The sequence below is a fragment of the Hemitrygon akajei genome, chromosome 26 (genome assembly GCF_048418815.1).
Source record: "Hemitrygon akajei chromosome 26, sHemAka1.3, whole genome shotgun sequence".
In the NCBI taxonomy this organism is placed as follows: Eukaryota; Metazoa; Chordata; class Chondrichthyes; order Myliobatiformes; family Dasyatidae; genus Hemitrygon; species Hemitrygon akajei.
In genome coordinates this window covers 9,293,098-9,316,512 of record NC_133149.1, presented here as the reverse complement: position 1 = coordinate 9,316,512, position 23,415 = coordinate 9,293,098, and positions in this window count along the sequence as shown.

The window sequence follows — 23,415 nt, the reverse complement described above, 5'->3', positions numbered from 1 at the left end:
GTGTAGTGGTTAGCGTACTGCTTTACATCTCCAGTGACCTGAGATCAATTCTCACTGCTGCCGGTAAAGAGTTTAGATGTCCCTGTGTGGGATTCCACCAGGTCCTCTGGTTTCCTCCCACATTCCAAAGATGTGTGGGTGAGGGTGAGTGAGTTGAGGGCATGCTGGAAGCATGATGACACCTGCGGGCTACCCCTCAGCTCATGCGCGGACTGTGTTGGTTGTTGACACAAACAATGCCAGTTTCTGTATGTTTTGATGTAGATGTGACAAATAAAGCTAATCTTTTACAAAGCAAATCTTTTATCTTTATCTATGTTAATCATTCAGGCATCCTGATTGAGGGATGACTATCTGGGTCACTGGAGCAATGTTCCTCTGTACCATTATATCATGGTGTCAATTCTAGCCACAGAACAGGCTACTGGGATCGCAGTATGTAAACTAATTTGAAAGTTGCACAGTGGAGAGGAGGGCTGGTTAAATCCCTTGAGGATCCAGCTATAAACCTGGGAAACCCAGCATATTGTTGCGGAGATGGTCCAGAGGAGGTTCACAAGAACGACCTTGGGATTGAAAGGGTTAATGTATGAGGAGTGTTTGATTGCTCTGGGCCTGTACTTGCTGGAGTTTAGAAGAATGAAAGGGTATCTCATTGAAATCTGTGAATATTGAAAGGCCTGTATAGACTGGACATGCAGAGGAGGTTTCCAACAGTGGGGGAGTCTCGGACGAGAGGGCACAGCTTCAGAATAGAAAGATATCCCTTTAGAACAGAGATGAGGAGGAATTTCTTCAACCAGGGTGTGTTCAGTCTGTGGAATTCACTACCACAGATGGCTATGGAGGTATTGAGTATATTTAATACAGAGGTTGATAGCTTCCTGATTAGTCAGGACATCAAAGGTTAAAGGGAGAAGGCAGCAGAATGGGGTTGAGAGGGCTAATAAATCAACCATGATGGAATAACGGAGCAGACACGATGGGCCAAATGGCCCAATTCTGCTCCTATTTCTTATGGTCTGTTGATTTTGCTGCATTTGCGATGGTGAAGTTGGTTGTGTTTCTGTAAAGAGAAGGTGGGCATTCAGAAACAAGTTCTGTAAATATGTGTTTGATGGTGTTTGGATTTGTGGATTTGAAGCATTTCCACAGATAGCACGTTCGCTGACTCAGAAATGCTGACACAAGCAAACTGAACAAATATTGCAAAATGGCATTTTGACATATTGTTCTGAATAGTTTCTAGTATGATCTCTTCTGCCTGGCAGCTGACTTCTGGAAAGTATGTAGCTACAAGGCTGAAAAATAAATCTGGTTGTCTTTATTAGAAGGAATAATTTTTCTTGGGATAGGGTTTATGTTTGGACAGGATAGAAGGCTTTCCATTTCTGGACGGTGTCAATGTCAATATCTTTGTAGAGCAAAGGATAATTTCATGACAGGGTGGAGGGGACACTTTCAGGTCAGTGAAGAAATACTATCCTCCAAAAGAACCACAATCTTGTTGTAGGGTTTGGAGACTTGTGTGTCTTAATGACCCGGAGAGCCATGCTGGCTGGAATCAGGACTCTCTGGTTTGGCTCCTGGTAGGGTCATCTGTGCCAACAGGTCAAAGGGTAGAGGCCAGACATGCGTGGGTTTTCCCCTAGGTGTTCTGGTAAGTTAATTGGTCATTATAAATTGTCCAGTGATTAGTTTAGGGTTTTTGTCGGGGGGTGGCTGGGGTGGCGTGGCTCGAAGGACCAGAAGGCCTACTCCGTGCTGTATTGCTAGCTTTTAAAAAGTATAAAGAAAGACAGCAGTTATATTTCATTTGCAGTTTAAGGGGATATTGTATGTCACCAAAAACTGTAGCAAATTTCTACAGATCTGCCTATACTGTATATGTATATCTATTTTTGTGTATTGCACTGTACTGGTGCTTCAAAACAACATATTTCACAACACATGTCAGTAATAATAAACCTGGTTTGGATTCAGCAATTTATTCTCTGCAGTTTCTATTCCTTTCATTGTGATGTTTACATCTTATTGCTCTTTCCCTCTCCTCCCTCTTTCAACATTCTGAAGGGACCATTAAGTTGTATGGGATGCATGGATAGGGAAGATAGTCATAGAGTCATGAATCTGCACAACACAGAAACAGGCCCCTTAACCCAACTCCTCCATGTAGACCAAACTGTAATCCAATGCTATTCCCATTTGTCTAGGTTGATCCGTATCCCTCTGATCCTCCCTTATCCACATACCTGTCCAAGTGTCCTTTACACATTGTAATTGTACCTACCACAATCCGATTCTGATTTAGATTCAAAGTTCAGAATCTGATTTATTTATCACATGTATATTGAAGCAACAGGGCCTGAAAACATGAGCAAGAAATGACCTGAGATTTGGATGATTAGAGCGCTGGGGCAGATTGAAAAGATCAGAGTGTCAGGGCCAGAGGCCAGTGTTTGGCTCACTGCTTCATGAGCTTTACTTCATCTCTGCACTGAACTGAGACCGTGGCCTGCAACTAATGGGCTATAGGATCAGCTGCTGACTGTGGAGGTATTGGGTATATTTCCTTACTTTTACTGTCTGCATGATTTGTTTTTTTCTCTCTCAGCAAAGATTCAAAGGTTCAAAGATTACATGATTCCAAGATTCAAAGTGCATTTATTATTAACAAATGTATAAATTATTCAACCTTGATATTTATTTGCTTAACAGGTAGTCGCAAAGTAAGGAACCCAAAATAACCCAATTTAAAAAATAAGACCAACTCCCAGAGAAAGAGATTAAAAAAATCAAGCAAACAACAACATTCCGAACCAAACTGAGTCCTTAGATCCAAATCCTCAGAGCAGCCTGGAGTAGGCCCAAAGCCTGAGTATTCAGTTCATGATGTTTGCAGGGCAAGTCACTGCAAAGTTCACAGCCATGAAGCACAGCAGCCGGGGGCAATCTTGCAGCCTTAGCGCCATGGAGAGAGAAGTCCCTGGACCATCTGGGCTGATGTTTAAATTGTCTGAACCTCACACTTGGAATTGGGCCAGTGAATCACTCTGGCCCTAGATTTTACACCAGGGAAGCCATTCTCAACCTCTCCAAATTGGCTTGGCACTTAGACTGACCCAACCTTGCCTGACTCTCAACACCCTACCTTTCCAATCTATCTGGGCTGTTGTTTAGATTGTCGAAACAGTGTATTGTACCTCACAGTAGGACTCTGGCCTCGCCACGGTGAATTACACCGGGCTTAGAACACGTTGCCCATTGATTCGATTTGGACCTGGATTTCGCTGTTGAATAAGCCATTCTTGGCCTCACCAAATCGGCTTGGCAATTAGAGCGATCTACTCTCAAACCCGGGTTAATTGGACAGGCATCAAAACTCCTCCATCCTGTCTTCTTCACTCCAAATCCTTCATTCCAACCAGCATGGCTTCAACTCCAAGTGCGTCGATTTTGCAGTAGACCAGCAGGGCACATCTCTCGAGTTCATTTTGTCCTCGCTTGCCTCTTCATTGTTTGCAGTTATAATTTACCACAATTTACTTTTTTTTAAAAGTGTTAGCAATAATGATTTTGTTTCAAACCACAAGTAAGCTGTTGCCCGTCTTCAGTAGCGCCATCTTAAACTGAAGGGATTGGGTGTTTGACCGTGTTTTTTAAATGGGTTCTATTGGGTTTCTCTGTCTTGTGGCTGCCTGTAAGGAGACAACTCTCAAGGTTGTATATAGTATACATAATTTGAACTTTGAAATCTCTCATTTGTATTAACCAACATAGCTGAGGGATGTACTGGGGCAGCCTGATGATTTCACCACATATTCTGGCACCAACATAGTATGCCCACAATGCTCAGCACAACAACACAAAACACAACAAAACAACAGTGAAACAAGCCCCTTTCCTCTTTCCCTCCCAGCTGCACACACGGATAGTCCTCTAACTCCAGGATAGGCCTGCAGTCTCCAGGCTTTAGCCATTGGGATTCGACTGACAGACTTGCGAATGATCTTTGGTCTCTGAGCTTCGTTATCAATTCCTGGACTAGCTGATGATGGAACCCCAAACTCCTGGCTCCAAGCGCTTCCTCTGGCAGCTCATTCCAGACACTCACCACCTACTGTGTGGAAGAAGTTGCCATTTAGTTCCTTTTTAACTGTTTCTAAATCCCCTCACATTAAACATATATCCTGTAGTTTTAGATTCCACTACCTTAGGGAAAGGAATTTGGATATTCACCTCAATGGGCTCTTTATCAGGTACACCTGTACACCAGCTCGCAAATGCAAATATCCAATCTGCCAATCCTGTGGCAGCAACTCAATGCATAAAATCATGCAGACATGGTCAAGAGGTTCAGTTGTTGTTTAGACCAACACTCGAATCAAGAAAAAATGTGATTTAAGTGACTTTAACTGATTGTTGGTGCCAGACAGGGTGATTAGACTATCTCCCAAACTGCTGATCTCCTGGGATTCTCACACGCATAACAATTTCCAGAGCTTACAGAGAAGTGTGCAGAAAGCAAATATCAAAACATCCAGTAAGTGGCAGATCTGTGGGCAAAAATACCTTGTTAAAGAGAGAGGTCAGAGAAGAATGACCAGACTGGTACAAGGAGACAGTAACTCAATTAACCACACATTACGGAGGAAACCCGCATGGTCATGGGGAGAGCATAAAAGCTCCTGAGAGACAGCTGGGCTTTAGCAGCAGACCATGAACATACACTCAGTGGCCACATTATTCGATACAGGAGGTAGTTAATAAAATAGCCACTGAGCGAATGCCCCTTATGATTTATATAAATCCACTGTGCTGCAGGACAAAGGGGTTCAAAAAAGTTCAAAGTGAGTTTATTATCAAAGTACATATATGTCACCATTTACAGCCCTGAGATTCATTTTCCTGCAGGCATTCATAATAAGTACAAAGAAAACTGAAAAAAATAAACAAAATAATAAAATAAATAAACTATCAATATTGAGAACATGAGATGAAACGTCCTTGAAAGTGAGTCAAGTGGTCGTGGGAACAGTTCAGTGCTGGGGCAAGTGAAGTTGAGTGAAGCTATTCTCTCTGATTCAAGAGCCTGATGGCTGGGGTGTTGTAACTGTTCCTGAATCTGTCGGTGTGGGCCTGAGGCTCCTGTATCTTCTTCCTGATGGTAGATAGATAGATAGATACTTTATTCATCCCCATGGGGAAATTCAACATTTTTTCCAATGTCCCATACACTTGTTGTAGCAAAACTAATTACATACAATACTTAACTCAGTAAAAATATGATATGCATCTAAATCACTCTCTCAAAAAGCATTAATAATAGCTTTTAAAAAGTTCTTAAGTAGTTTACTTAAATACATTAAATACAATCAACCCCGGCACTTTAACATATCTTACTCCTGGCGGTTGAATTGTAAAGCCTAATGGCATTGGGGAGTATTGACCTCTTCATCCTGTCTGAGGAGCATTGCATCGATAGCAACCTGTCGCTGAAACTGCTTCTCTGTCTCTGGATTGTGCTATGTAGAGGATGTTCAGGGTTTTCCATAATTGACCGTAGCCTACTCAGCGCCCTTCGCTCAGCTACCGATGTTATACTCTCCAGTACTTTGCCCACGACAGAGCCCGCCTTCCTTACCAGCTTATTAAGACGTGAGGCGTCCCTCTTCTTAATGCTGCCTCCCCAACACGCCACCACAAAGAAGAGGGCGCTCTCCACAACTGACCTATAGAACATCTTCAGCATCTCACTACAGACATTGAATGACGCCAACCTTCTAAGGAAGTACAGTCGACTCTGTGCCTTCCTGCACGAGGCATCTGTGTTGGCAGTCCAGTCTAGCTTCTCGTCTAACTGTACTCCCAGATACTTGTAGGTCTTAACCTGCTCCACACATTCTCCATTAATGATCACTGGCTCCATATGAGGCCTAGATCTCCTAAAGTCCACCACCATCTCCTTGGTCTTGGTGATATTGAGACGCAGGTAGTTTGAGTTGCACCATATCACAAAGTCCTGTATCAGTTTCCTATACTCCTCCTCCTGTCCATTCCTGACACACCCCACTATGGCCGTGTCGTCAGCGAACTTCTGCACATGGCAGGACTCCAAATTATATTGGAAGTCTGATGTGTACAGGGTGAACAGGACCGGAGAGAGCACGGTCCCCTGCGGCACTCCTGTGCTGCTGACCACCGTGTCAGACCTACAGTCTCCCAACCGCACATACTGAGGTCTATCTGTCAAGTAGTCCACTATCCAATCCACCATGTGAGAGTCTACTCCCATCTCCGTTAGTTTGTGCCTTAAGATCTTGGGCTGGATGGTGTTAAAGGCACTAGAGAAGTCCAGGAATGTAATCCTCACAGCACCACTGACCCCATCTAGGTGAGAGAGGGATTTGTGCAGCAAATACGTGATAGCATTCTCCACTCCCACCTTCTCCTTATACGCAAACTGAAGAGGATCCCGGGCGTGCCTGGTTTGTGGCCTCAGATTCTGTATTATCAGCCGCTCCATGGTCTTCATCACGTGCGACGTCAAGGCAACAGGTCTGAAGTCATTCAACTCCTTTGGTTGTGGTTTCTTCGGTACCGGGACAATACAGGATGTTTTCCACTGTCTGGGTACTCTTCTCTGCTCCAGGCTCATGTTGAAGATGCGCTGTAGGGGTTCTCCCAGCTCAGTCGCACAGGCCCTCAGTAATCGTGGGGAAACTCCATCCGGTCCCGCCGCCTTGCTGGTACAGATCTTCCTCAGTTGACCTTCCACCTGTGCAGCCGTAATCCTGGGCATGGGCAAGGTCTCCTGTGAGTGGCTATTTTCCTGTGAGGGTAGCAGCAAGAAGAGAGCATGTCCTAGGTGGTGGACGTCCCTGATGATGGATGCTGCTTTCATGCGAAATGCACCATGTAGATGTGCTCAATGGTGGGGAGAGCTTTACCCATGATGCACTGGGTTGCATCAACTACTTTTTGTAGGAACTTCTGTTCAAGGGCATTGGTGTTTCCAAACCAGGTTGTGATGCAACCAGTCAATACACTCTCCACCACACTTCTATAGATGTTTGGCCGTGTTTTGGATTAAATACCAAATCTTTGCAGACCTCTAAGAAGGTAGAAGTGCTGCTGTGCTTTTTTCATAATTGCACTTACATGCTGGACCCAGGACAGGTCCTCTGAAATGATAACAATGAGGAATTTAAAGTTGCTGACCCTCTCCACCTCTGATCCTCCGATATGAACTGGCTCATGGACCTTGGGGATCCTCCTCCTGAAGTCAATAATCAGCTCCTTGGTCTTGCTTGAGTATTGAGTAAGAGTTTGTTGTTATGTCACCACTCAGCCAGATTCATAAACAGCAAACTTATGACCAAAGTATGTAAGCCATTTACAACCTTGAAGTTAATTGTCTTGCAGGTACCCACAGGAAAACAAAGAAATGCAATAGAATCTGCCAAAAAATGACAAATATCCAATCAGCAAAGGAGGATGGATTATGGAAATATTAAAAAACATAAACAAATGACACAGAGAATATGAGCAGCAGAGTCTCTGTTGGGAGCTTTGCTGACCTTGCTTATTGAGGTAGAGAAAGGATGAGGAATGATGCACCGCTGCCTGGATGTGTGTAGATTATCAGCCAGTTTAGCAAGCTCTCAATAGTTCTTCATGGGTGCATTAGTGAGAGCTATGTGAGCTTGATCAGGTATTTGCTGCATGAAGAGTTCTTTAAAAATAAAATAAGCATGGTGATTTCCCAGGAGAGACAGCATTATGGTCTAACAGCTTTGCATTGCTCAGGCCAGGCAAGGAGAACAACTGTTTTGCACACTCAGACTCCCGATAGTCCAAAAGTCTGTAAAAGGTGAGTTTTCAGTGATCAATATTTATCATGTTCAGGCAGGTGTTCTAGTAGACTCACTACTCTTGCAGCCATGGAGTTGATGAGATATATTACCACATTGAAATATTTGGTGTTGTCGGTGGTGATTTCTCACAGTGCAAAATGCACCTCAGGTTGTACAAACCAAGCAAATGCATTTTGCTCCCAGAACTCCGGCAGTTTCTCCGGTTATATTTATGGGCTGAGTGCAGGTCGGTGGCACTCGGTGAGAGTAAGCGTTTGGCACAGACTAGAAGGGCCGAGATGGCCTGTTTCCGTGCTGTAATTGTTATATAGTTATATGGTTATATAGTTTCAAAGTGACAGCATTGGCCGACATTGTCAATAACTCTGGAATCATCCTAGAGCACTGGGGTTACCAATGTAGGTTTTCACATATAAAAATGGTGGAGGCATTTTATATTTAAGAAAAAATGTAACAACTCATTTATTGAACTCCAAACACTGAACACAAGGCGCACTAACAGTACTTTACATAATTACCTCATCACGTCAGACCAGCCTCTTAAAGTGAACCCAACTGAATGAAGGTGGCTTTGAGTTACACTGTATATGTACACCGATTACATTACCCCACACTGCTTCCGAACCTAGCGGCACAGGCCCCAAGACTCCTGCATCTCGTGATAGTGAGAAGAGTGAGGGATGGGTCAAATGTAGACAGATGTGACAGGTTCAGGTGTGTGATCCAGGCTGGCATGGAGTAGTGGGGCTGACCACCATGGTGGAGCTCTGACGCTTTAATTGCACCCTCTCTTTTGATGATAGACATCTTTCAATGCCATACCTGCATTCCTGAGAGTAAAGTATAAAGAAATGGTACCCACAACACAACCTAGACTAGTTTTTGTTGTTAATTGAAGTTGTCTCATACAGCAAGGTTGTGATCAATGAAATGATAAGGAAAGCAGTGATAAATGAAATCTTGCTGTTGATTTTGTTGTAAGGCAGAGAAATTATTGACATTGATTTCATTTTCTGACAGAGATTAATACCTTCAGATGGGCCAAACTAATCAGGTATACTGTGGCCAAGGAGGATCATGGTCACTCGTTAGCTGCCTTATTCAAGTAACACAGACTACAACACACTGAAAATGCTGGAGGAATTCAGCAGGTCAGGTAACATCTATGGAGAGGAATAAACAGTTGACATTTAGACTGAGACCCTTCATCAGGAGTCCTATGCCGCAACGAGTAGGAGGGACTCTGTGCTGAGCACAGGCCCTGTGTGGAGCCACTACTGGTACAGATTTTGGTACAGACTCATGAGTGAGTCCTGACGAAGGGTCTCGGCCCGAAACATCGACTGTACTTCTTCCTATGGATGCTGCCTGGCCTGCTGTGTTCCACCAGCATTTTGTGTGTGTTGCTTCAGTTTCCAGCAACTGCAGATTTCCTCGTGTTTGCGTTTTTAATTTCAGGCCGAGACCCTTCTTCAGGACTGAAAAGAAAGATGCGAAGTCAGAGTAGGAAGGTGGGGGAGGGTGTGTGTGATTTGGATTTCAAACATCTGCTGAATCTCTTGTGTTTATGAAAATAAACTGCAGTTCATTTCCCCCCCATTACTCCACTCTTTTAGTAGCTTTTAATCAACTCGAGTGTCCTTATTGTCACGATAGATGTTGTTATTGGCTGCAGCCAGTTACTTTGTTGTTGCTTTTGGAGACAAAGAAAGCTTCATTCTCACACTAAGTTCTGATTCTGAACTTGCCTTTAGCTGCAGCCACACCCAAATGCTCCTACATTAAGAAGACCCAATTTCCCGCAGTATTGGTCTGAGTCGGTTTAAGTAAAATACTATGGAGCCTTTCACAGCCCAATACACTTCACTGCCCATGAAGTAACTGTTGCGTTACATCCAGCAGATGCAGCATGATCCCACAAATAGTGACATGATCATTTTGTTTATTCTGATTGTGTACTTTCCTGTGGTGTTATTGTTTTTGGCTTATTATTCTCTTATGTACCAAGGTACAGTGAGATTAATTTTATTTGTCACATTAAGCTAACTGTTACACCACCTAGTCGCCCTAAAAAGCTGCCTTGCATATTGTTTATACAGATCAAATCATTACAGAGCTAAAATAAGGTAAAATAAGAATAAAGTGTGAAAGCTACCAAAAAAAAGCAGTGCAGAGAAACGATAAAGTGCAAAATTATAACAAGGTAGATTGTGAGGCCAAGAGTCTATTTTATCGTACAAGAGGTCCGTTCAAGAGTCTGATAACAGTGGGGTAGAAGCTGTTCTTGAGCCTGGTGGTATGTGCTTTCAGGATTTTGTGTCTTCTACCCAATGGGGGAGGGGAGGAATGTATGGGCAGACTGGGTGGGGTCTTGGATTATGCTGGCTGCTGAACAGAGGCAGCAAGAAGTATAAGCAGTCTATAGAGGGAAGGCTGGTTCCTGTGATGTGCTGAAGTGTGTCCACGACTGACTGTAGTTTTTTGTAGTCACAGGCAGAGCAGTTGCTATACCAAGCCCTTGTGTATTCAGACAAAATACTTTCTATGGTGCATTGATGAAACTGGGACTTGCTGAATTTCTTTAGCTTCCTGAGGATGTAGAGGCACTGGTGAGCTTCCTTGGCTGTGACATCAATGTGGTTGGACCAGGACAAGCAATTAGTGAAGTTCACACCAAAGAATTTGAAGCTTTCAACCCTCTCAACATCAACACCACTGATGTAGACTGGTACAAGTGCACATACTTCTTTCTGGCCATTGACCAGCTCTTTTGTTTTGATGCCATTGAGGGAAAGGTTGTTGTCAATTCACCAGGTTGCTGAGCTTGTTGGGTGCCATGGTAACATAGTGGTTAGCACGATGCTATTACAGCTTTGGGGCTTTCCAGAGCTCAGAGTTCAATCCCAGCGTGGAATGCACGTTCTCCCTGAAATCGCATGGGTTTCAACAGGGTTCTCTGGTTTCTCCCCCACATTCCAATGCTGTACAAGTTAGTAGGCTAATTGGTCATTGTAAATTGTTCTTTGATTAGGCTAGTGTTAAACTGGCATTGTGACTCATTGGGCCAGAAGGGCCTGTACCATGCTGTACCTCTGAATAAATAAATATGCTCCCAATCGCCTTCTTATAGTCTGACTCACTGTTATTTGAGATGTGGCCTACTACAAAGTTTAAAGTAAATTTATTATCAAAGTCCAAATATGTCACCATATACAACCACAAACTGTGGAAATGCAAAAAGGAAGAAATAATAATAAATAAATAAGCAAAAAATACTTATTTATCTAAAACTGTGGCACTATCTGCAGTTGCAAAGGGAAGCAATAACTCCCAGGGACTGGAGTCTGGTGATGAGTTTGCTTGGAATAATGCGATTAGAGTCAGAGCTGTAGTCAATAAGCAATTTTCTGACATTGGTGCCTTTGCATTGATCATTTGCCTTTGGAAGCATTTCATGACGGTACAGTAAAATATCCCATGATAGGGGATTCTAGGACAAGAGGGCACGACTTCAGGAGTGAAGGACGTCCTTTTAGAATTGAGGTGCGGAGAAATTACTTTAGTCAGAGTGTAGTAAATCTAAGGAATTTTTTGCCACGAGCGGCTGTGGAGGCCAAGTCATTGGGTGTATTTAAGGCAGAGATAGATAGGTTCTTGATTAGCCAGGGCATTAAAGGGTATTGGGTGAAGCAAGGGAGTGGGGATGACTGGAAGAATTGGATCAGCCCATGATTGAATGGCAGAGCAGACTCGATGGGCCAAATAGCCTACGTCTGCTCCTATACCTTATAGTCTTATAGGTGTTAGAGCCACTGGGCAGTGGTCATTAAGGCACGTTATCTTGTTTTTTTTTGGGTACTGCGATGTTAGTGGTCCTAAAACAAATGGGAACCATAGCATGAAGCAGGGAGAGTTAAAATTGTCTACCAATACCCTGCCAGCTGCTCCACACAGGATCTAAGGACACAGCCAGGGACAACACTCAGGCCTGATGCTTTTTACAGATTCACTCTCTGGAAGACTCACCCTACATCTGCTGTAGATTCTGGTGTTTTAGAAGCTGTCAGAGTGGTGGTGACATACCTCTTCTCTTCTGTTTCAAATGGGCTTAGAATGTGTTAAGCTTATTGGGAAGGGATATGCTCTTTATGTTGGTGATTTTACTGTTATCCTTGTGAATTTACCTTCTGCAAGTAAGTTTTTCATTTCACCTGTGCATACATGAACTTGTGCATATGGCAATAAATTCAACTTTGACTTTGATTTCAAAGTTCAAAATAAATTTATTATCAAAGTACACATATCAAATTTCAAAGTTCAAATTACATTTATTATCAAAGTATGTATACACAAAACAACCTTGAGATTCATCTCCTTACAGGCAGCCACAAAACAGAGAAACCCAAAAGAAGCCGTTAAGAAAAGACTGTCAAACAATGTGCAGAGGAAAAATATTGTTCAAACAATGAGAGTAAACAAATAGCATTCAGAACTAAAGTTTTACGAAAGATATGAAGCCAAGCATCACTGCAGCCTGAGCAGCCGAGACCTTTCAACAGGACTGGAAAAGAAGGGGGAAGAAGCCAAAATAAGAAGGTGATGGATGGAAAAGTATACAAGCTGGTGAGGGGGAGGGTAGAGTGGAATGAAGTGAGAAGCTAGGAGGTGATAGGTGGAAAAGGTAAAGGGCTGAAAAAGAAGGAATCTGATAGGAGAGGACAGTGGGCCATGGGAGAAAGAGAAGGAGGAGGGGCACTTGAGGGAGAAGAGAATGGATAACCATGTGGATATTAAGCCACAGAATGGAATTACACATCTGAGGAACAGGCATTTCTTGATGGTTGAACGAAAGTCCTAATTTAGCTCTTTCAAAGCTGATAATTACAAATGTCAATGGGCCCCACCAAGTTTTGATTGCACATAGTACTGTGCCTTAGGCAAGAGTGCCCAAGATTTTTGCACAGTAGTGTAGTAATCTTATGTATTTCACTGTACTGCTGCCACAAAAAGAAACAAAAACATGACATATGTGAGTGATGATAAACCTGATTCTGATATGGGTCTTTATTGTGGACTGAGAGTGGGAAGCAGGCAGGGAGAGGGGAATCATGGTTGGGAAAAGGGGAAGGGAGAGAGGGGGGAGTAGGATGCACCAGAAAGATATCCTATAATGATCAATAAACCAATTGTTTGGAATCCCACCACTGGCACACCTTTTCTCCCACCAGTCTCACACCACTCCCACAGTGCTCCAGCCTCACCATTCCCAACATCCTTTGCTCTCACCAGATTTACAAACTTGCTCTCCCCTCCATGTTGACAAATACAGTACTGTGCAAAGGTCTTAGGCACCCTCGCTATATATATGTACCTAAGACCTTTCTACAGTACTGTAGATACTGTCCAGGCTTTCAAATTCCAAGTTCCAGTCCTATGGTTCCAAACTTTCCATTCAGTTATCCTGCACTGAGGGCTGTGGAGAAATTCAGTGCATTTTGCTATGCTATTTGTCCCTGCTTCTTCCCGAGTCTTTTGCTCATTTACAATGCAAATTCTCCTACATCAGAGGCTATTCATACTGCCTGTTCACCTCACAACCAGCACAATTTTTAGGATGTTGGGGGAAACCAGAGAACCTAGGGAAAGCCAATATAGTCATAGAGAGAAGATTCGTACAGCTGGTGGACGTCCTGCCTCATAGATTCTGTGACGCAAGTTCAATCCTGACTAGGGTGCTGTCTGTGTGGAGTCTGCATGTTCTCCCAGGGTGTTCCAGCTCTCTGACTCTATGAAAACAATAGAATCTTATATGTGAGTAAGCTGGAGCATGGAATCAAGTGAGGAGAGGATAAGGAAGACAGATGGGAACAGCTGCCTTCATAATTGTTTGTGGTTTTCTTCTTTTGAGAATGTTTTGACAATATCAACAACTAATATTGTGATATTAATGAACAAAGATTAAGTATTTAGCCTCATCAACCTCATCTTGTAACACATACAAACAAGCTGGATGAACTCAGCAGGTCGGGCAGCATCCGTTGAAATGAGCAGTTAACATTTCGGGCCAAGACCTTTCGTCACACTTCTGCAGTGTACTTTGTGTTTACTCATCTTGTAACATGCTGTACTTCAAAGTCTTTTCAACCAATGATATACATTGTCACTGTTGTGATGTAAGAAATATGGCAGCCAATGAGTGCACAGCCAGTGGTGACAAACATGACTGAGATAATTCCCAGATCATTTGCCTTAATAAGGTTGACTGAGAGTTGAGTGCCTCTTGGCTACAGTTAATGTTCAGCCAACAAACATAGGAAAAGAAAGAGGCTGTTCAGAACACTGTATCTGAATCAGGTCTTTCAAAGCGCAAACCTGTTAATGCCACATCCCCAATTTATCACACATTCCTGGAACTTAAGTTCAGTGGCTACTTTATTAAGTACACCTGTACACTTCCTTGTTAATGCAAATATCAACTTAGCCAATCATGTGGCAGCAACTCAATGCATAACGAAATGCAGACGTGGTCTAGAGGTTCAATTGTTGTTCAGACCAAACATCAGAATAGGGAAGAAATGTGATCAAAGTGACTTTGACTGTAGAATGATTGTTGGTGACAACAGGGTGGTTTGAGTATCTGAGAAACTGCTAATCTCCTGGGATTTTCACCCACAACAATCCCCAGAGTTTACAGAGAATAGTGTGAAAACAAAATGCCTTGTTAATGAGAGAGGTCAGAGGAGAATGGCCAGACTGGTTCAAGCTGATAGGAAGGTGACAGTAACTCAGATAACCACGTGTTACAACAGTGATGTGCAGAAGAGCATCTCTGAATGCATATGTCAAACCTTGAAGTAGATGGGCTACAGCAGAAGAAGATCACAATCATACACTCAGGCTACATCCACACTACACCGGATAAATCCGTAACCAAAGCTTTTTCTCTTCGTTTTTACCCTCCATCCATACTAAAACGGCATTTTCGTCCCCCGAAACCAGAGCTTTTCAGAAACACTTTCCAGGGTGGGTATTTTTAAAAACGCTGCCTGGGCAGATCAGTGTGGACGGCGTAACCGGAGAAATCGGAAAACACTGTCAGACGGCAACGTGCTATTTCATTATTTTCTTAAACGCAACCTAACAATTTCAGAAAAGACGGCAACAAGACTGAAGCCAGAGGAGTTAGAAATGTACTCACCAAATACTTTGACCCATAATTTACTGAATAAATAAGTATACTCACTTTGCCCTGTTTTCTGTCCTTGCTCGTATGAAGGTGGTTTACCTATTTATGTAAGTACTTCTCTGACAATAGATGTGTAACAGCCTAATGTAACATTGTATGGAAATACAAGATAATACTGATGCAGACATGTTTTATACATTTAACAAGGTGCTTTATTAATGCAACAGAGTTAGTCAGTTTTTCAATGTTCGTCGTCAGTCGGGTAAATCTGTCCGTGAACTCCCTGTCGGTTGCCGCCGTACGCTCCAGTATTTGTTTTTTTTTACTTTTAAGTTCTCCTGCGCAAGAGCCAACAGCTGTCTGTCGTTTTGAGTTTTTCTAGTATGTACCTACACAAATGCGCACTTTCACATCGAGATTTGACACCAAACAGGTCGCTTGTTTTCAGTAGATGTGGCCCGCGCACGCGCAGTAGGAGGAGATTCGCCAAAATCTCCGTTTCAACGTAGACAGAGATACTTTTAAAAACGCCTAGTGTGTTCGCCTATCGTTTTTACTCGAAACCGGCGTTTTCAAAATTATCGAGTCTAGTGTTAATTATCCTCAGTGGCCACTTTAAGGAATTTCATTGCTAGTATTTGCATTTAGAGGATGTTCTGGCACCATTACCACCTTTACCAAAAAACAGCTAATGCTGTCATCAGTGGAAAGTAATAAAAAATAACAATACAGATTTGATATCACCACAAAATGGCTGCAGGATGATTTTCAACAATCAGAACCGAAGCAATGACATTTATGGTCAAAGTTAACCACTATCAAGATAATTTCCAATGACACATTAACAGAAATTCAGCTGAAATTTATCGACTGAGGTTTAGGCATGAAGACATGAATTAATATTGCTGATTGTCTGAAGTTCATTGCTTACAGAAACTGATTACCGATTATCCTCAAGAGGAAACTCGAGCAAGTTCAGCAGTTGACTTAGTGGTGAGTGTGGCGTGAGGACAGTTCGGAGCAAGAGAGTTCAGAGTTCAATTCCAGCAATGCATGTAAGGAGTTTATATGTTCTCCCCCTGAATGTGTGGGTTACCTCCAACTGCACCGGTTTCTTCCAAAAGTCAAAGTAGGGTACGGGTTAGTAGGTTAATTGGTGATTTTGAGTACTGTTGGGGTGGATGACCTACCTGGGGAAAGCAACAGTGGCCTTGCCTCTGGCACTGAATCTGGCCCTGTGGCTCAGAAGGGTAGGGAACTGAAGAGGAAGGCAGCAGTGATAGGGGACTCTGTAGTTAGGGGACTGATGGATGATTCTGTGGATGCAAAAAAGACACATGGATGGTAGTTTGCCTCACAGGTGCCAGGGTCTGAGATATTTCTGAGCATGTCCACAATATCCTTGCTGGTAGGTTTGCTAGCATGGTTCAGGAGGGTTTAAACTAACTTGCAAGGGGGATGGAACCGGAGCGATAGAGCAGTGAAAGCAGTGCATGAAGTAAAGCCAGATCTAACATATAGAGAGGCTTTGAGGAAAGAGCAGCAGAATAAAGGGGATAAAGGTATTAAGGTAGAAGGGCTAAAGTGTGTGTACTTCAATGCAAGAAGCATCAGGAACAAAGGTGATGAACTGAGAGCTTGGATACATACATGGAATTATGATGTAGTGGCCATTATGGAGACTTGGCTGGCACCAGTGCAGGAATGGATTCTCAATATTCCTGGATTTCAGTGCTTTAAAAGGGATAGAGAGGGGGGAAAAAGGGGAGGAGGGGTGGCATTACTGGTCAGGGATACTATTACAGCTGCAGAAAGGGTGAGTAATTTAGCAGGACCCCCTTTTGAGTCAGTATGGGTGGAGGTCAGGAACAGGAAGGGAGCAGTTACTCTATTGGGAGTATTCTATAGGCCCCCTGGTAGCAGCAGAGATACCAAGGAGCAGATTGGGAGGCAGATTTTGGAAAGGTGCAAAAATAACAGGGTTGTTATCATGGGTGACTTTAACTTCCCTAATATTGATCGGCACTTGATTAGTTCCAAGTTAAGTGTGTCCAGGATGGATTCCTGTCACAGTATGTTGTCAGGCCGACTAGGGGGAATGCCATACTAGATCTAGTATTAGGTAACGAACCAGGTCAGGTCACAGGTCAATGGGTGAGCAGCTGGGGGACAGTGATCACCACTCCCTGACCTTTAGCATTATCATGGAAAAAGATAGAATCAGAGAGGACAGGAACATTTTTAATTGGGGAAGGGCAAATTATGAGGCTATAAGGCTAGAACTTGCGGGTGTGAACTGGGATGATGTTTTTGCAGGGAAATGTACTATGGACATGTGGTTGATGTTTAAGGATCTCTTGCAGGATGTTAGGGATAAATTTATCCCGGTGAGGAAGATAAAGAATGGTAGGGTGAAGGAACCATGGGTGACAAGTGAAGTGGAAAATCTAGTCAGGTGGAAGAAGGCAGCATACATGAGGTTTAGGAAGTAAGGATCAGATGGATCTATTGAGGAATATAGGGTAGCAAGAAAGGAGCTTAAGAAGGGACTGAGAAGAACAAGAAGGGGGCAAGAGAAGGCCTTGGCGAGAAGGGTAAAGGAAAACCCTAAGGCATTCTTCAGTTATGTGAAGAACAAAAGGATGACAGGAGTGAAGGTAGGACCGATGAGAGATAAAAGTGGGAAGATGTGCCTGGAGGCTGTGGAAGTGAGCGAGTTCCTCAATGAATACTTCTCTTCGGTATTCACCACTGAGAGGGAACTTGATGACGGTGAGGACAATATGAGTGAGGTTGATGTTCTGAAGCATGTTGATATTAAGGGAGAGGAGGTGTTGGAGTTGTTAAAATACATTAGGACGGGTAAGTCCCTGGGGCCTAATGGAATATTCCCCAGGCTGCTCCACGAGGCAAGGGAAGAGATTGCTGAACCTCTGGCTAGGATCTTTATGTCCTCATTGTCCACAGGAATGGTACCGGAGGATTGGAGGGAGGCGAATGTTGTCCCCTTCTTCAAAAAAGGTAGTAGGGATAGTCCAGATAATTATAGACCAGTGAGCCTTACGTCTGTGGTGGGAAAGCTGTTCGAAAGGATTCTTAGAGATAAGATCTATGGGCATTTAGAGAATCATGGTCTGATCAGGGACAGTCAGCATGGCTTTGTGAAGGGCAGATCATGTCTAACAAGCCTGATAGAGTTCTTTGAGGAGGTGACCAGGCATATAGATGAGGGTAGTGCAGTGGATGTGATCTACATGGATTTTAGTAAGGCATTTGACAAGGTTCCACATGGTAGGCTTATTCAGAAAGTCAGAAGGCATGGGATCCAGGGAAGTTTGGCCAGGTGGATTCAGAATTGGCTTGCCTGCAGAAGGCAGAGGGTTGTGGTGGAGGGAGTACATTCAGATTGGAGGGTTGTGACTAGTGGTGTCCCACAAGGATCTGTTCTGGGACCTCAACTTTTTGTGATTTTTATTAACGACCTGGATGTGGGTGTAGAAGGGTGGATTTGCAAGTTTGCAGACGACACAAAGGTTGGTGGTGTTGTGGATAGTGTAGAGGATTGTCGAAGATTGCAGAGAGACATTGATAGGATGCAGAAGTGGGCTGAGAAGTGGCAGATGGAGTTCAAGCCAGAGAAGTGTGAGGTGGTACACTTTGGAAGGACAAACTCCAAGGCAGAGTACAAAGTAAATGGCAGGATACTTGGTAGTGTGGAGGAGCAGAGAGATCTGGGGGTACATGTCCACAGATCCCTGAAAGTTGCCTCACAGGTAGATAGGGTAGTTAAGGAAGCTTATGGGGTGTTAGCTTTCATAAGTTGAGGGATAGTGTTTAAGAGACGCGATGTAATGATGCAGCTCTATGAAACTCTAGTTAGGCCACACTTGGAGTACAGTGTCCAGTTCTGGTCACCTCACTATAGGAAGGATGTGGAAGCATTGGAAAGGGTACAGAGGAGATTTACCAGGAAGCTGCCTGGTTTAGAGAGTATGGATTATGATCAGAGATTAAGGGAGCTAGGGCTTTACTCTTTGGAGAGAAGGAGGATGAGAGGAGACATGATAGAGGTGTACAAGATATTAAGAGGAATGGACAGAGTGGACAGCCAGTGCCTCTTCCCCAGGGCACCACTGCTCAGTACAGGAGGACATGGCTTTAAGGTAAGGGGAGGGAAGTTCAAGGGGGATATTAGAGGAAGGTTTTTCACTCAGAGAGTGGTTGGTGCGTGGAATGCACTGCCTGAGTCAGTGGTGGAGGCAGATACACTAGTGAAATTTAAGAGACTACTAGACAGGTATATGGAGGAATTTAAGGTGGGGGGTTATATGGGAGGCAGGGTTTGAGGGTTGGCACAACATTGTGGGCCGAAGGGCCTGTAATGTGCTGTACTGTTCTATGTTCTATCCTGAAATGGGAGGGTGAGCAGCCAGAGGTCGTATTGCTGTATTTAGGTAGAAAAAGGGAGGAGTTCCTGAAAACAGAATACAGGGAGTTAGGAAGGAAATTGAGAAGCAGGACCTCAAGGATAGTAATCTCAGGATTGCCGCCTGTGCCACGTGACAGTGGGATAGGAATAGAATGAGGTGACAGATAAATGTGTGGCTGAAGAATTGGAGCAAGGGTCCAATTCATATTTCTGGATCATTGGGACCTCTTCTAGGGGACCAATATTCTTGCAGGCATGTTTGCTAGAGCTGTCAGGAGTGGTTTAAATTAATATGGGAGGGGGATGGGAACCAGTATGACAGAGCTGAGGATGAGCCAACAGGTTTACAAGTAGATGATGTAATATATAATATGAATGTAAGGAAGGACAAGCCAGTGACTGGGTACAAATGCAGACAGTGTAAAGAGTTAAACTGTACCATAGACTCAAAATTCAAAAGGGCAAAGAATGCAGGACTGAAGGTGCTGTATTTCAATGCACGTAGTATTTGGAATAAGGTGAACAAATTTGCGGCACAATTAGAGATTAGTCAGTATGACGTTGTGGGCATCACTGAGTCGTGGCTGAAAGTAGGCCATAGTTGGAAGCATAACATCAAGGGATACTTTTTATCGAAAGGGCAGGTAGGAAGGTACAGGCATTGGTGTGGCTCTGTTGGTAAGAGATGGAATTTCATCCTTAGAAAGAAGTGACATAGGGTCAGAAAATGTTGAAGCACTGTGGGTGGAGTTCAGAAATTGCAAGGGTAAAAAAACCATTATGGAAGTCATATTTACACCTCCAAATAACCCCACCTCCTAAAATGTGGGGTTAAGATTGCAAAGGCAGCTGGAAAAGGCATGGAATAAAGGTTATGTCATAACTGTAATTGGGGATTTCGATATGCAAGGGGATTGGGAAAATCAGGTTGGTGTCAGATCGCAAGAAAGGGAATTTGTTGAATGCCTATGAGATGTTTCTTTTAGAGCAGCTTCTGCCTGAGTCTGCTCTAGGAAAGGATATCTTAGATTGGGTGTTGTGTAATAACCCAGATTTTATTAGTGGTCTTAACGTAAAGGGACCCTTAGGAGGCAGTGATCATAATATTCCTGGATTTCATTGCTTCAGGTGTGATAGACTTGGAGGGACAAGAGGGGGAGGTGCTGCATTGCTTGTCAGAGAAAATATTACAGTGGTACTCTGGCAGGATAGATTAGAGGGCTTGACTAGGGGGACTATTTGGGTGGAATTGAGGAATGGGAAAGGTGTAGTAACACTTATAGAAGTGTATTATAGACCATCTATTGCGGAGCGAGAATTGGTAGAGCAAATTTTTAAGGAGATAACAGATACTTGTAGTAAGCACAGGGTTGTGATTGTGGGAGATTTTTATTTTCCACACATAGACTGGGAAGCCCACTCTGTAAAAAGGATGGATGGTTTGGAGTTGGTAAAATGTGTGCAGGATAGTTTTTTGCAGCAATACATAGAGGTACCGACTAGAGAAAGGGCAGTGTTGGATCTTCTGTTAGGGAATGCGATAGATCAGGTGATGGACGTATGTGTTGGGGAGCACTTCGGGTCCAGTGATCACAATACCATTAGTTTCAATATAATTATGGAGACGAATTGGTCTGGACCCACGGTTGAGATTTTTGATTGGAGAAAGGCTAACTTTGAGGAGATGCGAAAGGATTTAGAAGGAGTGGATTGGGACAATTTGTTTTATGGGAAGGATGTAATAGAGAAATGGAGGTCATTTAAAGGTGAAATTTTGAGGGTACAGAATCTTTGTGTTCCTGTTAGGTTGAAAGGAAAGGTTAAAAGTTTGAGAGAGCCATGGTTTTCAAGGGATATTGGAAACTTGGTTCGGAAGAAGAGAGATATCGACAATAAGTATAGGCAGCATGGAGTAAATGAGGTGCTCGAGGAATATAAAGAATGTAAACAGAATCTTAAGAAAGAAATTAGAAAAGCTAAAAGAAGATATGAGGTTGCTTTGGCAAGTAAGGTGAAAATAAATCCAAAGGGTTTCTACAGTTATATTAATAGCAAAAGGGATAGAATTGGTCCCTTAGATAATCAGAATGGACAGCTATGTGTGGAGCCAAAAGAGATGGGGGAGATTTTGAACAATTTCTTTTCTTCAGTATTCTTTAAGGAGAAGGATATTGAATTGTGTAAGGTAAAGGAAACAAGTAAGGAAGTTATGGAAACTATGACGATTAAAGAGGAGGAAGTACTGGCGCTTTTAAGGAATATAAAAGGGGATAAATCTCCAGATCCTGACAGGATATTCGCTAGGACCTTGAGGGAAGTTGGTGTAGAAATAGCAGGGGCTGTGACAGAAATATTTCAAATGTCATTAGAAACGGGGATGGTGCCGGAGGATTAGCGTATTGCTCATGTTGTTCCATTGTTTAAAAAGAGTTCTAAGAGTAAACATAGCAATTATAGGCCTGTAAGTTTAATGTCAGTGGTGGGTAAATTAATGAAAAGTATTCTTAGAGATGGTATATAAAATTATCTGGATAGACAGGGTCTGATTAGGAACAGTCAACATGGATTTGTGAGTGGAAGGTCATGTTTGACAAATCTTATTGAACTTTTTGAAGAGGTTGCAAAGAAAGTTGACGAGGGTAAAGCAGTGGATATTGTCTATATGGACTTCAGTAAGGCCTTTGACAAGGTTCCACATGGAAGGTTAGTTAGGGAGGTTCAATTGTTAGATATTAATATTGAAGTAGTAAAATGGATTCAACAGTGGCTGGATGGGAGATGCCAGACAGTAGTGGTGGATAACTGTTTGTCAGGTTGGAGGCCGGTGACTAGTGGTGTGCTTCAGGGATCTGTACTGGGTCCAGTGTTGTTTGTCATATACATTAATGATCTGGATGATGGGGTGGTAAATTGGATTAGTAAGTATGCAGATGATACTAAGATAGGTGGCATTGTGGATAATGAAGTAGGTTTTCAAAGCTTGCAGAGAGATTTAGGCCAGTTAGAAGAGTGGGCTGAAAGATGGATGATGGGGTTTAATGCTGATAAGTGTGAGGTGCTACATTTTGGTAGGAATAATCAAAATAGGACATACATGGAAAATGGTAGGGCATTGAGGAATACAGTAGAACAGAGTGATCTAGGAATAATGGTGCATAGTTCCCTGAAGGTGGAATCTCATGTGGATAGGGTGGTGAAGAAAGCTTTTGGTATGCTGGCCTTTATAAATCAGAGCATTGTGTATAGGAGTTGGGATGTAGTGTTAAAATTGTACAAGGCATTGGTAAGGCCAAATTTGAAGTATTGTGTATGGTTCTGGTCACCAAATTATAGGAAAGATGTCAACAAAATAGAGAGAGTACAGAGAAGATTTATTCGAATGTTACCTAGCTTTCAGCACATAAGTTACAGAGAAATGTTGCACAAGTTAGGTGTTTATTCTTTGGAGCGTAGAAGGATGAGGGGGGACTTGATAGAGGTATTTAAAATTATGAGGAGGATAGATAGAGTTGATGTGGATAGGCCTTTTCCATTGAGAGTAGGGGAGATTCAAACAAGAGGACATGAGTTGAGAGTTGGGGGCAAAAGTTTAGGGGTAACACGAGGGGGAATCTCTTTACTCAGAGAGTAGTAGCTGTGTGGAACGAGCTTCGTAGAAGTGGTAGAGGCAGGTTCGGTATTGTCATTTAAAGTAAAATTATTAGGTATATGGACAGGAAAGGAATGGAGGGTTATGGGCTGAGTGCAGGTCGGTGGGACTCGGTGAGAGTAAGCGTTCGGCACGGACTAGAAGGACCGAGATGACCTGTTTCCGTGCTGTAATTGTTATATGGTTATATTGTTATATGATTGAATTCATACAGCAATTTGAGAGGGAGAAGCCTAAGTTACATGTATCAGTATCACAGTGAAATAAAGGGAAT